The 15,792-nt window shown below is 44.8% G+C and overlaps 1 pseudogene; it reads right to left on the bottom strand.

Moving 5' to 3' along the window:
• Nucleotides 1–1,514: 1,514 nt before the first annotated feature.
• Nucleotides 1,515–3,334, bottom strand: LOC124031460 (annotated as a pseudogene).
• Between the last annotated feature and the right edge of the window lie 12,458 nt (nucleotides 3,335–15,792).

The following is a 15,792-nucleotide window of genomic DNA, read 5'->3' as shown; positions in this document are numbered from 1 at the left end:
AAGGGAGTGTAGCTAGGCACTGCAGGGCCTGGATGAACCTCCACATCACCAGAGGAACAGAGGAGGAGTAGGATAAGGGTACGGCTAAAGGCTGAAAGAACTGGCCCGCTAGTACGTTTAGAACAGAGAGTAAAATGAGCCGATTTCTGGGCACGGTAGAAAAGATTCAAGGCATAGTGTACAGACAAAGGTATGGTAGGATGTGAATACAGTGGGGGTAAACCTGTGCATAGACTGACAATGAAAGAGATATTGTCTCTAGAAATATCATTTAAACCAGGTGATGTCCCCGCATGTGTGGGAGGTGGAACTAAAATCAAATCAAATCAAATCAAATGTATTTTTCACATACACATGGTTAGCAGGTGTCAATGCAAGTGTAGCGAAATTCTTATGCTTCTAGTTCCGACCATGCCGTAATATCGAACAAGTAATATAACCTAACAATTTGTCACGCCTTGGTCATAGTATTTTGTGTTTTCGTTATATATTTGGTCAGGCCAGGTTGTGACATGGGTTTATTTTGATGTGTTTCGTATTGGGGTTTTGTAGTTATTGGGATTGCGGCTGAGTAGGGGTGTAGCTTAGGTTTGGCTGCCTGAGGCGATTCTCAATCCGAGTCAGGTAATTCTCGTTGTCTCTGATTGGGAACCATATTTAGGTAGCCAGGGTTTCACTGTGTATTTCGTGGGTGATTGTTCCTGTCTCCGTGTTAGTGTGCACCAGACAGGCTGTAAAGGTTTTCACGTTCCGTTTGTTGTTTTGTATATTTATAAGTTATTTCATGTCTCGTTCACCTTTATTAAAGAACATGAGTAACAACCGCGCTGCATTTTGGTCCGACTCTCTTTCGACAAACGAACGCCGTTACACAATTTCACAAGTTAAAGTGTTAGTAAAATGTTAGTGTAAGTGTTAGTTAAAGTGGCTAGAGGCTCTACAGCAGGGGTGTCAAAGTCAAATGGACGGAGGGCCAAATAAAAAATTTAGCTACAAGCCGAGGGCCGGACTGTTCGAATGTTCATTGAAAATTTTTTAAATGACGCATATAGTCTAGTGAACCTAATTGAACCTACTGAAAACCTAACAAATATATTCCAATATGATCAGATAAATAAAGCAATATTTTCTTATGGCTCTGTCAGTAATCTTTAATTTTCAACAGACACAAAAGACAAATTTCCTTTATATAAAAATCCCCATAACATGAACATTAAATGAAAGAAACCGGTATTCAAGGCACCATCAGTAGCCTATATTTTCTATTTTAGCAAAAGTGGGCTAAATTTACTTCAAAGAAAAAAACAATAATAGCAATTTTCTATCATCCACTCAACTGAAATATTTAAAAATATAATTGGATTGAAATACAATAAAATAAAGTGCAAAAATCTATTAATCAAAAACAACACTTTGTTTAAGGAGAAGTAACATGCAGTGAAAACAAATATTAAACTTTAACTTTTAAACTTGAACTGAGTAAAAACTCTAAATATGTGATTGCACAGTAATGTTCACTTGTTTGAGGTTGAGGGTGATACTTGGTGGTGTCCCATCTTTTCCACAAGTTCATCAATGTTCGGGGTAAGGCTCTGAGCTGAGGAAATCCTCAGAATTGAGTGGAGGTGTTCAGCAGTAAGTCGACTTCTGTGTGATGTTTTGTTCAAGTTCATCAAAGAAAACAGTTGTTCACACAGGTATGTGCTGCCAAACATAGACAACGTTTGAGCAGCCTGGATGCGCAGCTGGGGCATTGTGTCGGGAGGAAACGGGCGAACTCCGCAGCACCCACTGCCGCATATTTTGCCCTCAGTGCATCATTGCATTGGAGGTCAATCAACTCCATTTGGAGGTTTGGTGGTGAGCTTTCCACGTCAACAGCAAATGGGTTACCGAGCAGTTCCAACCTGCTTTTTTGTGCTTCAAAGTCAGCAAATCGGCGTCGAAAGTCAGCGGCAAGCATACCTATTTTATCAGCCAACTGTGCGCTCGGGAACGCACTGGTAGAGAGCTTCTCTTTCATGGTCTGGCAGCTGGGAAAGTGGCTCAAATTTTCTTTCCGCATCTGCGTCTCCCACAGAGTCAGTTTGGTTTTAAATGCCTTCACTGTACTGTACATATCAGAGATGACACGATCCCGACCCTGCAGCTGCAAGTTCATTGCATTCAGATGACTCGTAATGTCACACAGAAAAGCCATTTCACACAGAAACATTTCGTCTCGGAGTTGTGTTGTGTCTTTCCCTTTGCTGTCCAAGAACAGACAAATCTCCTCACGAAGCTCGAAACATCTTTGAAGCACCTTTCCCTGGCTTAGCCATCGCACCTCTGTGTGATAAGGCAAATCACCATGCTCCGTTTCTAACTCCGTCAGAAATGCCTTGAACTGGCGGTGATTCAAACCTTTGGCTCTGATAAAGTTAACTGTGCGCGTGATGATGCTCATTACATGCTCCATTTTCAAGGCTTTACCGCACAACGCTTCCTGGTGTATGATACAATGATAAGCTGTCAGCTCACCTGTCGCGTTTTCCTCTTGCATCTTTTCCCGTATCTTCACCCCCAGTCCGCTCCTGTGTCCACACATCGCAGGTGCTCCGTCGGTTGTCAAACCCACGAGTTTTTCCCAAGGCAGCTCCATCTCATTTACACATCTTGACACCTCTTCATACAAATCATGCCCCGTAGTTGTGCCATGCATAGGACGTAAAGCCAAAAACTCCTCTGTCACTCTTAGGCTGGAGTCCACTCCGCGGATGAAAATTGACAACTGGGCAATGTCAGAAATGTCGGTGCTCTCATCCACAGCCAAGGAATATGCAATGAAATCTTTTCCCTTTTTCACAAGCTGCTCTTTTAGATTGATGGACAACTGGTCTACTCTCTCGGCAATGGTGTTTCTGCTCAGACTCACATTTAAAAAGAGTTGCCTTTTTTCTGGGCAAACTTCGTCACAAACTTTAATCATGCAGTTTTTGATGAAATCCCCCTCCGTAAATGGCCGGGCTGATTTAGCGATCTCTTCTGCCAAAATAAAACTGGCTTTGACAGCAGCCTGGCCTTGTGATTTGGCTTTTTTGAACAGAGCCTGTCGAGATTTGAGGCCTCGTTTTAATTCCTCTGCCTTTTGTAGCCTTTGTTCCATGTCCATATTCTTGTTTTTGTCCGCGTGTTTCGTTTCATAATGTCGTCTCAGATTATACTCTTTCAGTACCGCCACACTTTCTCCACACAGAAGACACACAGGTTTTCCAGCTACCTCCGTGAACAAATACTCCGACTCCCACCTTGTTTGAAACCCCCGGTTCTCAGTGTCCACCTTCCGTTTTGCCATTTTTGATGGGTATCTGAAAGTTAATTTTACTGTGATGCTGACAACTGCTGTGCCAATAAATATTGAAATGAAGCAGCCTACTGCTCGGTGCGTCACCGTTGCATTGTGGGAAATGTAGTATTGGTGCGTGTAAAAGATCTGCGGGCTGCCGGCTTGCTGCGGTCTGCGGGCCGGTTCTAATAACAAATCAAGATCATCCCAGGGGCCGTAAAAAACCTTCTCGCGGGCCGGATGTGGCCCGCGGGCCTTGACTCTGACATATGTGCTCTACAGTGAAATAAGGCAATAATTCCTAACCAAAATAGCAATGGACAAGGCATATTGACATTAGGGATAGGCATGTGTAGCGAAGTGATCATAGCAGTCCAGTGAGTGGCTTCAGGCAGCTAGCGGGCTGGGGATAGCAAGCTAGCAGAACACCCGGGCTCCATGTGGTAAATCATGCCAATTGGCAAAATAGGTTTTAGTGGCCAAAGAATTTGTCCGATGGGCCTCTTAAGCTAACAGTCCGATGTGCTCTCGACAGCTAGTGGGCTGCGGCTAGGAGGCTAGCAGATGGGCTTGGCAAGGCTAGCTCCAGGCTAATTGGTTCTTGCTTCAGGACAAAGACGTTAGCCAGGAGTGGCCACTCATATAGCAGCTTGCTTGTGGAAAACTTATGTGCATTAGACAATTTCTTTCTCTTTACTAAACTGTATCAGTATGCAGAATGTTCTAAGGGTCAGGCCAGCTTGGCCTTGTCATTGGCGCAATCCTTTTTTGGACTGTTGACAATCTATGCAAGACAGATGATAGGAGAAAGAGACAGGTGAGGGAGAAAAAAAAGGTTCAGAGCTTGCGGTCGGAATCCGGAGATATAGGGAAAATAAGTCAGATTTGCTCTAGTTTGAGTCGTGCTGTGCAGACTGGCCAGAGTAGTCCGGGCAAAAGGTAGCTGATGACCGCTAGCGGTGGCTAGCTGACTACTAGCTAGTAGCTAGTTAGCTGGCTAGCTTCTGTTGGGAGGTTCCGGTTCAGAGGACGGAGCAGCAGGTATAGTGGCAAAAGGATTTGTCCGATGGGCCTCTTAAGCTAAAAGTCCGATATGCTCTAGACAGCTAGTGGGCCGTGGATAGCAGGCTAGCGGTTGGCCATTCAGGGGACGTTGCGACGGAGGAGTCAGTTGAAAAAACCCCTCGGGTGGAATTACGTAGGTAGTCCAGTCGTAATTGGTCGGCGGGGGTCCAGGTATTGTAGCCCAGAGATGGGCCTAGCAGATGGGCCTAGCAATGGCTAACTGACTACTAGCTAGTAGCCAAAAAAAGTATAAAAAATAGCTGATCCATACCACATTGGCGGGTTGCAAGAGAGTATATTCAGTCCGTAGATAGAAAGTGAAATTAAAATATATACGAAATATATATGAAAAAAACAAGGAAAAACTATATTTACACGGGACAAGACAAAACACACATCCGACTGCTACGCCATCTTGGTTAGTCAACCAACATGGTAGCAGCACAAAACATGGTACAAACATTATTGGGCACAGACAATTGTTAAAGCGATGAAAGTATATACTATACTATAAGGATTTTAGGATATTGTTTTGGTAAATTATAGTTCTGCTGTCACGCCCTGACCGTAGAGAGCTTTATCTGTCTCTAGTTTGGTTTGGTCAGGGTGTGATTTGAGTGGGACATAGAACTCCCTTTTTCTATGATTTGTATTTCTGTTTGTTTGGCCGGGTGTGGTTCTCAATCAGAGGCAGCTGTCTATCGTTGTCTCCGATTGAGAACCATACTTAGGTAGCCTGTCATGTTTGTCATTTATTATCATGTCTTGTCCCTGTGCTCCCCATTCTATTCGTTTCCCTCTGCTGGTCTTATTTGGTTCTTTCCCTCTTTCTATCCCTCTCTCTCCCCTCCCTCTCTCAGTTCCTGCTCCCAGCTGTTCCTATTCCCTAATCATCATTTAGTCTTCCCACACCTGTTCCCGATCCTTTCCCCTGATTAGAGTCCCTATTTATTCCTTTGTGTTCCGTTCCTGTCCCGTCGGTTCCTTGTTTAGTATTCACCATGCTGTTGCGTTTGCCCTGTCCTGTATGTTTTTGCTGTGATTGTGTTCGCCCTGTCCTGTCGTGTTTTTGCCTTCATCAGATGCTTATAATCAAAGAAGCGACCTAGTCTGTACGCTCTGTTATTCCCCCATGATTTCTGTTATTCCCTGTTTGGACTTGAATAAACTCTGTTTCTGTTTCTTTCACCTGCATGACAGAAGGAACCGACCAAGGAATGGACCCAGCGACTTCAGACGCTCGTTACATCGAGATCCAAGGAGCCATGCTGCAGACACGAGCAGGAATTGTCTGCTGCTCGCCATGCCGTGCTCAGGTTTCCGACCTCTCTGGACAGTTCCAGAGTCTACGTCTCGTGCCACCTGTTACTTCCTGGCCTGCCGAGCCTCCAGAACCTAGGGTTAATAACCCACCTTGCTACTCCGGGCAGCCCACTGAGTGCCGCTCCTTTCTCACGCATTGTGACCTTGTGTTCTCTTTACTCTAGCTCGGGTTGCTTGTCATTTCACTCCTTACTTTGGGGCACAGTATCTGGGAGGCAAGGGCTGATTGCTCTAACAAGTTCCAGAACTTTAAAGAGGAGATGATTCGGGTTTTTGACCGTTCAGTTTTTGGTGGGGAGGCTTCTAGGGCCCTGGCTTCCTTTGCCAAGGTGAACGGTCATAACGGATTATTCTATTGAGTTTGCACTCTTTTCTAGTGAGTGGAACATGGCGCTGCTCGCTCGTTTTCTGGAGGGACTCCACGCAGTGGTTAAGGATGAGATTCTCTCCCGGGAGGTTCCTTCAGATGTGGACTCTTTGATTGCTCTCGCCATCCGCATAGAACGACGGGTGATCTTCGTCACCGGGCTCGTGAGCTCGCATCAACGGTGTTTCCCTGCTCATCGCAACCATCTCCCTCCTCTGGCTTTGAGACTGAGCCCATGCAGCTTTCGCATCTCGACTAAGGAGAGGGAACGGAGGATCACCAACCGCCTGTGGTGCGGAGTTGCTGGACATTTTTTAATTCATGTCAGTGCTCATCTGTAAGCGGAGGGCTACAGGTGCACTCAAGTCTCTCCATCAAGATCCTGTACCACTTTGTCGGTCCATCACGCTGGACCGGTTCGGGTCTCATTAGTGCCTTGATAGACTCTGGGGCTGAGGGTTGTTTCAACGAAGCATGGGTTCGGAAACATGACATTCCTTTCAGAGAGTTAGAGAAGCCTACGCCCATGTTCGCCTTAGATGGTAGTCATCTTCCCAGTATCAGATTTGAGACACTACCTTTAACCCTCACAGTATCTGGTAACCACAGTGAGACTATTTCTTTTTTGATTTTCCGTTCACCGTTTACACCTGTTGTTTTGGGTCATCCCTGGCTAGTATGTCATAATCCTTCTATTAATTGGTCTAGTAATTCTATCCTATCCTGGAACGTTTCTTGTCATGTGAAGTGTTTAATGTCTGCCAATCCCTCCCGTTTCTTCTGTCCCTACTTCTCAGGAGGAACCTGGCGATTTGACAGGAGTGCCGGAGGAATATCATGATCTGCGCACGGTCTTCAGTCGGTCCCAGCCAACTCCTTCCTCCTCACCGGTCGTATGATTGTAATTGATCTCCTTCCGGGGACCACTCCTCCTCGAGGTAGACTATACTCTCTGTCGGGGTAAGGGAGGATTATTTGTCTGTGTCTCTTGACGCCGGTACCATAGTGCCTTCTTCTTCTCCGGCCGGGGCGGGGTTCTTTTTGTTAAGAAGAAGGACGGTACTCTGCGCCCCTGCTATCGAGGCTGAATGACATAACGGTTAAGAAGGCTTCCCCTTATGTCATCAGCCTTCGAGATTCTGCAGGGAGCCAGGTGCTTTAGTTGGACCTTCGTAACGCTTACCATCTCGTGCGCATCAGAGAGGGGACAGTGGCACGGTTTAACAGCGTTGGCATTTTGGAAGTACCGGGTTCTGCCGAGGGCCATGCGCCAGCTGTTTTTCAGGCATTAGTTAATGATGTTCTGAGAGACATGCTGAACATTTTTGTTTTTGTCTATCTTGACGATATCCTGATTTTTTCTCCGTCACTCGAGATTCATGTTCAGCACGTTCGACGTGTTCTACAGCGCCTTTTAGAGAATTGTCTCTACGTAAAGGCTGAGAAGTGCTCTTTTCATGTCTCCTCCGTTACTTTTCTCGGTTCCGTTATTTCCGCTGAAGGCATTCAGATGGATTCCGCTAAGGTCCAAGCTGTCAGTGATTGGCCCGTTCCAAGGTCACGTGTCGAGTTGCAGCGCTTTTTAGGTTTCGCTAATTTCTATCGGCGTTTCCGTAATTTCGGTCAAGTTGCTGCCCCTCTCACAGCTCTTACTTCTGTCAAGACGTGTTTTAGTGGCCGGTTCCGCCCAGGAGCTTTTGATCTTCTAAAAGAACGTTTTACGTCCGCTCCTATCCGGTTACTCCTGCGTCACTAGACAATTCATTGCCCGAGGTTGACGCTTCAGAGGTAGGCGTGGGAGCCATTCTATCCCAGCTTCCAGTCATAAGGTTCATCCTTGCGCTTATTTTTCTCATCGCCTGGCCATCTGGGCTATGATGTGGGTAACCGTGAACTGCTCGCCATCCGCTTAGCCCTAGGCGAATGGCGACATGAAGTTCCTTTTGTCGTTTGGACAGACCATAAGAACCTTGAGTACATCCGTTCTGCCAAACGACTTAATGCCCGTCAGTGCGTTGGGCGTTGTTTTTCCTCGGAGTTTGTGATTTCTTACCGTCCGGGTAGCAAGAACACCAAGCCTGGCTTATCCCGTCTGTTTAGTTCTTCTGTGGCCTACTGACGAGGGGCATGGGCGTGTTGTCGGGTTAACAGTCTGGGGAATTGAAAGACAGGTTAAGCAAGCACTCACGCACAGCCCACCTCCTTTTCGTTCCTGTTTCCACTGTCTGGCTGTTCTTCAGTGGGCTCACTCTGCCAAGTTAGCTGGTCATCCCGGTGTTCGAGGCACTCTTGCGTCTATTCGCCAGCGCTTTTGGTGGCCGACTCAGGAGCGTGACACGCGCTCGTTTCGTGGCTGCTTGTTCGGACTGCGCGCAGACTAAGTCGGGTAACTCTCCTCCTGCCGGTCGTCTCAGACCGCTCCCCATTCCTTCTCGACCATGGTCTCACATTGCCTTAGACTTCATTACCGGTCTGCCTTTGTCTGCGGGGAAGACTGTGATTCTGACGGTTGTCGATAGGTTCTCCGGCACATTTCATTCCCCTCGCTAAACTTCCTTCCGCTAAGGAGACGGCACAAATCATTATTGAGAATGTATTCAGAATTCATGGCCTCCCGTTGCCGTTTCAGACAGAGGCCCCCACGTCACAGTTTTGGAGGAGTTCTGTCGTTTGATTGGTCGTCCGTCAGTCTCTCTTCCGGGTTTCATCCCCAGTCTAACCCCAGAGAGGGCCAATCAGACTGTACCGCAGCTTCCAGAAAGTCTTTCCCCTGGGCAGAATGCCCATTCGCTTCCTTCGTCTGCACCGGGTTATCTCCGTTTCAGAGTAGTCTGGGTTACCAGCCTCCTCTGTTCTCATCCCAGCTGCCAGAGTCAGCGTTCCCTCCGCTCAGCGTTTGTCCAACGTTGTGAGCGCACCTGAGGTCTGCACTTTGCGTTACAGGGCACAGAGAGCCGCCCAACGCAGGATTAAGAGTCCAAGGAGCTGCCAGAGAGTGTGGCTTTCTCAACCTTCCTCTTCGTCCTGAGCTGCCAGAGTTCATTGGTCCGTTCCGTGTCTCCCAGGTCGTCAATCCTGTCGCTGAGCTGCTTCCGCGACATCTTCGTCGCGTCCATCCTGTCTTCCATGTCTCCTGTGTTAAGCCCTTTCTTCGCAGTCTTCCCTCCCCCCTCCCGTCCTTGTCAGAGCGCACCTATTTACAAGGTACATAAGATCATGGACATGCGTTCTCGGGGAGCTACTTAGTGGATTGGGAGGGTTACGGTCCTGAGGAGAGGAGTTGGGTTCCGTCTCGGGGCGTGCTGGACCGTTCACTCATCGATGATTTCCTCCGTTGCCGCCAGGATTCCTCCTCGAGTGCGCCAGAAGCGCGGTGAGTGGGGGGTACTGTCATGTTTGTCATTTATTATCATGTCTTGTCCCTGTGCTCCCCATTCTATTCGTTTCCCTCTGCTGGTCTTATTTGGTTCTTTCCCTCTTTCTATCCCTCTCTCTCCCCCTCCCTCTCTCACTCTCTCGCTCTCCCTTCTCTCTATCGTTCCGTTCCTGCTCCCAGCTGTTCCTATTCCCCTAATCATCATTTAGTCTTCCCACACCTGTTCCCGATCCTTTCCCCTGATTAGAGTCCCTATTTATTCCTTTGTGTTCCGTTCCTGTCCCGTCGGTTCCTTGTTTAGTATTCACCATGCTGTGATTGCGTTTCGCCCTGTCCTGTCGTGTTTTTGCTGTGATTGTGTATCGCCCTGTCCTGTCGTGTTTTTTGCCTTCATCAGATGCTGCGTGTGAGCAGGTGTCTCTGTCAACTACGGCCTGCGCCTAGAGCGACCTGCAGTCTGTGGCCGCTTCTCCTGTTATTCCCCTCTACAGACTAGAGGATTTCTGTTATTCCCTGTTTGGACTTGAATAAACTCTGTTTCTGTTAAGTCGCTTTTGGGTCCTCTTTCACCTGCATGACATAGCCTGTTTCCCACCTGTATTTGTGTGTAGTTGTCCATGTATAGTTGCCTGTGAGCACTATGTTGGTGTCACTATGTTGATGTTTATTGTTTTGTTGGTGACATCTTATAATAAAGAAGTATGTACGCTCACCATGCTGCGCTTTGGTCCACTGTTTCCACCTTAGACGATCGTGACATCTGCCCTGTGCAGTGTTTTTGTTGAGGTACTCAAAATCCCAAGGGGTCAGATAAACCAGGCTTTTTGTCACATTCTGACCTTAGTTCTTTTGTTATGTCTTTGTTTTAGTATGGTCAGGGCGTGAGTTGGGTGGGTTGTCTATGTTCCTTTCTCTATGTTATAATAATAATAATAATATATGCCATTTAGCAGACGCTTTTATCCAAAGCGTCTTACAGTCATGTGTGCATACATTGTGTTTTGAGTTTGGCATGGTATTGTTCTCAATCAGAGGCAGGTGTCGTTAGCTGTCTCTGATTGAGAATCATACTTAGGTAGCATTTTTCCACCTGTGTTTCGTGGGTGTTTATTTTCTGTTGTCTGTTGTGTGTCTGCACCAGTCAGAACGGTTTTCAGTCGTTTCTCTTTGTTATTTTGGTAATTTCCGTGTTCATTTAATAAATATGGACACACACCACGCTGCACTTTGGTCCTCACCTTCTTCCACCAACAATGGCCGTGACACTTTTTGTTGTCCCATTCTCCCTCTCCCATTCTCCCTCTAAGACCTGTTATGACAGCAAACCGGGTTGATCTCTTTGGACCCTGGTGCCTCCTGTTAGAGACCTTCTTTATTTTTTCAAGGGATGGAACTCTGCAGCGATTACTGATGACAAGCAGATTTCAAATAGGCAACTGTGGCACAAATAATTTCGTTTTTCAGATTCATTTCGTGATTTATTTTTAAGATTTGTTATTTGATTACATTTTTAACATGGAACAGAAAGGTCTACTACTTGATAGACTTCAAATTATATTGTTTTTTGGGGCAGTTTAGTGACCATTTGTTTTGTGTAACTTAACTCATTTTTAAAGATGCCACAAAGCTCTAAATTGTTGGTGAGATTATGCCCTTAAAACTATAGAGGCATAGATCTGTCTCGTCTAGACAATCCTGTCCTCAGCGATTAGCTGTTGCTCTTCAGTCTCTCATTACCAAAATATTTGTCAAAGCCGAGACTTTGGTGGCCTTGAAAAACCTGCCACTGCCCTAAGAGAGGAATTTCTCAACCTAATTTACCTGTTAGGTATTTACAGGTAATTAGAACCTGTTAGGTATTTACAGGTAATTAGAACCTGTTAGGTATTTACAGGTAATTAGAACCTGTTAGGTATTTAAAGGTAATAATTAGAACATGTTAGGTATTTACAGGTAAATTGAACCAGATAGGTATTTACAGATAATAATAACATGTTAGGTATTTACAGGTAATTAGAACCTGTTAGGTATTTACAGATAATAATAACATGTTAGGTATTTACAGGTAATTAGAACCTGTTAGGTATTTAAAGGTAATAATAACATGTTAGGTATTTACAGGTAATTAGAACCTGTTAGGTATTTAAAGGTAATAATAACATGTTAGCTATTTACAGGTAATTAGAACCTGTTAGGTATTTAAAGGTAATAATAACATGTTAGGTATTTACAGGTAATTAGAACCTGTTAGGTATTTACAGATAATTAGAACATGTTAGGTATTTACAGGTAATTAGAACCTGTTAGGTATTTACAAGTAATTAGAACCAGTTAGGTATTTACAGGTAATTAGAACCTGTTAGGTATTTACAGGTAATTAGAACCTGTTAGGTATTTCCCGTTAAATAGTCAATCCTACCTTGTAGTGTAGTGAGTATCTTCCTACCTTGCAGTGTAGTGAGTATTCCTACCTTGCGGTGTAGTGAGTATTCCTACCTTGCGGTGTAGTGAGTATTCCTACCTTGCGGTGTAGTGAGTTTTCCTTCATTGCGGTGTAATGAGTTTTCCTACCTTGTAGTGTAGTGAGTTTTCCTACCTTGCGGTGTAATGCGATTTCCTACCTCGCAGTGTAGTGAGTATTCCTACCTTGCGGTGTAATGAGTATTCCTACCTTGCAGTATAATGAGTTTTCCTTTCTTGCGGGCGGTGTAATGAGATTTCCTACCTTGCAGTATAGTGACTTTTCCTACATTGTGGTGTAGTGACTTTTCCTACCTTGCGGTGTAGTGACTTTTCCTACCTTGCGGTGTAGTGACTTTTCCTACCTTGCGGTGTAGTGACTTTTCCTACCTTTTCCTTTCCTACCTGCCAGTCAGGATAGGTTATTGTCTGGGCAGGTCTGGCGTGCCTGTCAGGATAGGTTATCATCTAGGCAGGTCTGGCGTGCCTGTCAGGATATGTTTTCGTCTAGGCAGGTCTGGCATGCCTGTCAGGATAGGATATCGTCTAGGTAGGTGTGGCGTGCCTGTGCACACCTGTTACAGTTTTATCATCAGGGAAGCCCCTTTAATAGATCAATACACTGTGCTCTTGGGAGACACATGGGACTATGAGACATAGGTTAGTCCTCTCACACCAGTCCACTATGAGACACAAGTGTTAGTCCTCTCAAACTCACACCCTTGTCTGGAAGGTATTAATTTCCAATTATCACAAATCCCATTAACCCAATTTGTAGCGCGTTAAATACGCATGTGAAGTCTGCCCTTGTATTAGGAAATACATCTCCAATAACAAAACTGGAATCTGAAACATTTGTTTCAGTGTCGTTTTATTCAAACGATTTCAAGAAAGGAGACCACAATATCCGGGTGTCTTAGTAGCGACAGCTGCCCCAAACTGATGTTACTAAAACAAGGCCCTATATGAGTCTATGCATGGTCATTCATTATACAAGGGGTGGGACTTAGTCCTGTCAACTATCTTAGGGCTGTCATGTCTGGGCTAAATTTACTCCTGGAGTGGATGCCACTTCCTTTTGGCTGTCATGATGCCCTCAGTAGTTATAATGAAGAACACTGGACATGTCAACTCTGATAGAACAGAAACTGTGGCTCGGGTGTGTGTATGTGTGTTTGTGTGTGTGTGTGTGTGTCATTTATTTGTGGCAGACACTTTAAAAGCGGGCAAGACACACCTGATATTCAGTAGATGTTACACTGAGCAGATAGAGCTAGCTCCAGAAAGACTCAGCCAAGGACAGGAAGTGGACAGGGTGAACAAGACTTGGGGATGAAGCAGTGGGGTGATACCTGAAGAGGACAGGAGGAGGATGTGACTGGCTAGTGATTACTTTACACACAACTGTCAACCCCCTTAGTTGACACAGTTTCTGTGTGTGTGTGTGTGTGTGTGTGTGTGTGTGTGTGTGTGTGTGTGTGTGTGTGTGTGTGTGTGTGTGTGTGTGTGTGTGTGTGTGTGTGTGTGTGTGTGTGTGTGTGTGTGTGTGTGTGTGTGTGTGTGTGTGTGTGTGTGTGTGTGTGTGTGTGTGTGTGTGTGTGTGTGTGTGTGTGTGTGTGTGTGTGTGTGTGTGTGTGTGTGTGTGTGTGTGTGGGACAGCGTCAGGAGGTAGAGGTTGTTATCAGACAGGCTCCCTCAAAGAGGAAGTGAATGAGTGTGTTGAAATGTGTGGACCAGAGTTAAGCAGCTCGGTCTCCGCCCCATTGTCTGTCCAGCTCTCCAGTAGTGAAGCATGCATGTCCATTTCCAAACATCTGAAAAGCTGTCTATAAGCTACGCACACCTTACACTGCCCGAATACATAACACTACCAGGATCTCCACATGTTCAATATTGTACACACTGACCTGATTCACAAAGGTATAAATATATTCACCACCACCAATCCCTGAAAAGTCCACATCAAATCAAGGATTGATCGTACACATGGTTTTACGACACGGAAACACATTATAAACACTGCAGCATCCATGTGCAGAGTATGTCTGACCTGCCTTGCTATTGAATGGAGGATGGGGAGGTCCATCACGTTCCTTCTATAGAATAACATCCAGGCGTTTTTTTTTTTTTTTTAAATCAACAAAGAGCAGCCACAAAAAGAAAAGATTTGACTTTCGATGTGTGTTTGCTGCTGGATGGGACAGTGTATCCCCCATATGGAGGATTAGCTGTACCTGTGAAAGGCCTGTCAGGTACATGCACAGGAAGCCATGATAAGAAGAGGAATGAGAGGGAGGAGAGGGGATGAATGAGAGGAAGAGCGGAGGAGGAAGAAATCCATTTCTTCTCTGTAATCCAGGCCCTTGCAGGACTCCTGCAGAGGAAGGCTTCCCAACCGTCTGTGTTGTGTGTTATGTCTCCCTGCTAAGGAAAGATGGCAGGAAGGAGGAAGAGCAGATATTATTGAATGTAGGGGAAGATGGCTGAATATGTAGATCGATGTGTAAAATGTTGCAGAACATCTTGGTCTTTCAAACAACCTTACTGGACAAATTATAAAAATTAGATCAATGTTTTTGCACATTATCCTAGATACATACATAGTGTAACATTTATAGTGTTGATTAGGCATTACATTCTGAGACATTGGGTGGAAACCCAGTGTTCCTGTTAATAATCAAACCCAATGACCCATCATTATAATATTTCGCCATGCTCTACAGATTTGTTATTGAGCAATATATATGTTTTTGCATGTATATTGATTGATTACAAATTATGCTAAAAATTAGATCACTGTTTTTGCACATTATCCTAGATACATACATAGTGTAACATTTATAGTGTTGATTAGGCATTAAATTAACTCTGTGAGACTCATTGGTGTCAAAGAAACCCAGTGTTCCTGTTAATAACCAGTGCTAAACCAGAATGACTCCCATCATTATAATATTTCCCAGCATTCTCTATTGGAAGCAGATTTGTTATTGTTTGTTTCAATATATATGTTTTTGCATGTATATTGATTGATTAATTAATGTTATGCTACTATCCAATCTGTTACTTAAATGATTGTTGTGGTTTAGATGCTATAGACAGTCTCATATCTAAGTCTTCCCAACCCAGCAGTCATTCTGAATGCATTCTGAGTCAATGTAGATGTGTACATGAAGACAGGGTAAAGTGACTAGGCATCAGGATAGATGATAATAAGGTATTTGAGGTAGATACTGTATGTACATGAAGACAGGGTAAAGTGACTAGGCATCAGGATATATGATAATAATAAGCTATTTAATATGCTATTAGAGTAAAATACAGAACAGTAAGCAGCAGATAATAAGTATTTAATGATACTGTGTAAAAGGGTAAAGTGACTAGGTCAGGTGATAATGTTTGTGATGTGTTGGTTTGCAGGATATATGATAATAATAAGCTATTTAATATGCTATTGTAAAATTATGTGTATATGTGTTGTTTGCATGTGTGTGTTATGTAGTGCATGTGAATGTGCATGCATACTGTGTTGAGGCTCAGAGCTGCGTATGTGTTGTTGCCTAACCTCACCACCTGGGAGCTTGGAGGGCACTATAGTGTTGAATGCTGAACTTTAGTCAATTAACAGCATTCTCACATAGGTGTTCCTTTTGTCCAGGTGGGAGAGGCAGTGTGGAGTGTAATAGAGATTGCTTCGTCTGTGGATCCTTTGGGGCGGTATGCGAGTTGGAGTGTGTCCAGGGTGTCTGGGATTATGCTGTTGATGACCAGCCTTTCAAAGAATTTCATGGCTGCAGATGTGAGTAACGATGTGGTGATAGTCATTAAGACAGGTTACTTTGGTTTTCTTGGATACAGGGACTATGATTGTCTCCTGGA

This window comes from Oncorhynchus gorbuscha, linkage group LG01 (assembly GCF_021184085.1).
Source record: "Oncorhynchus gorbuscha isolate QuinsamMale2020 ecotype Even-year linkage group LG01, OgorEven_v1.0, whole genome shotgun sequence".
Lineage (NCBI taxonomy): Eukaryota > Metazoa > Chordata > Actinopteri > Salmoniformes > Salmonidae > Oncorhynchus > Oncorhynchus gorbuscha.
The sequence above is the reverse complement of the archived record's forward strand: the minus strand, read 5'-3'. Positions and strand labels throughout refer to the sequence as shown.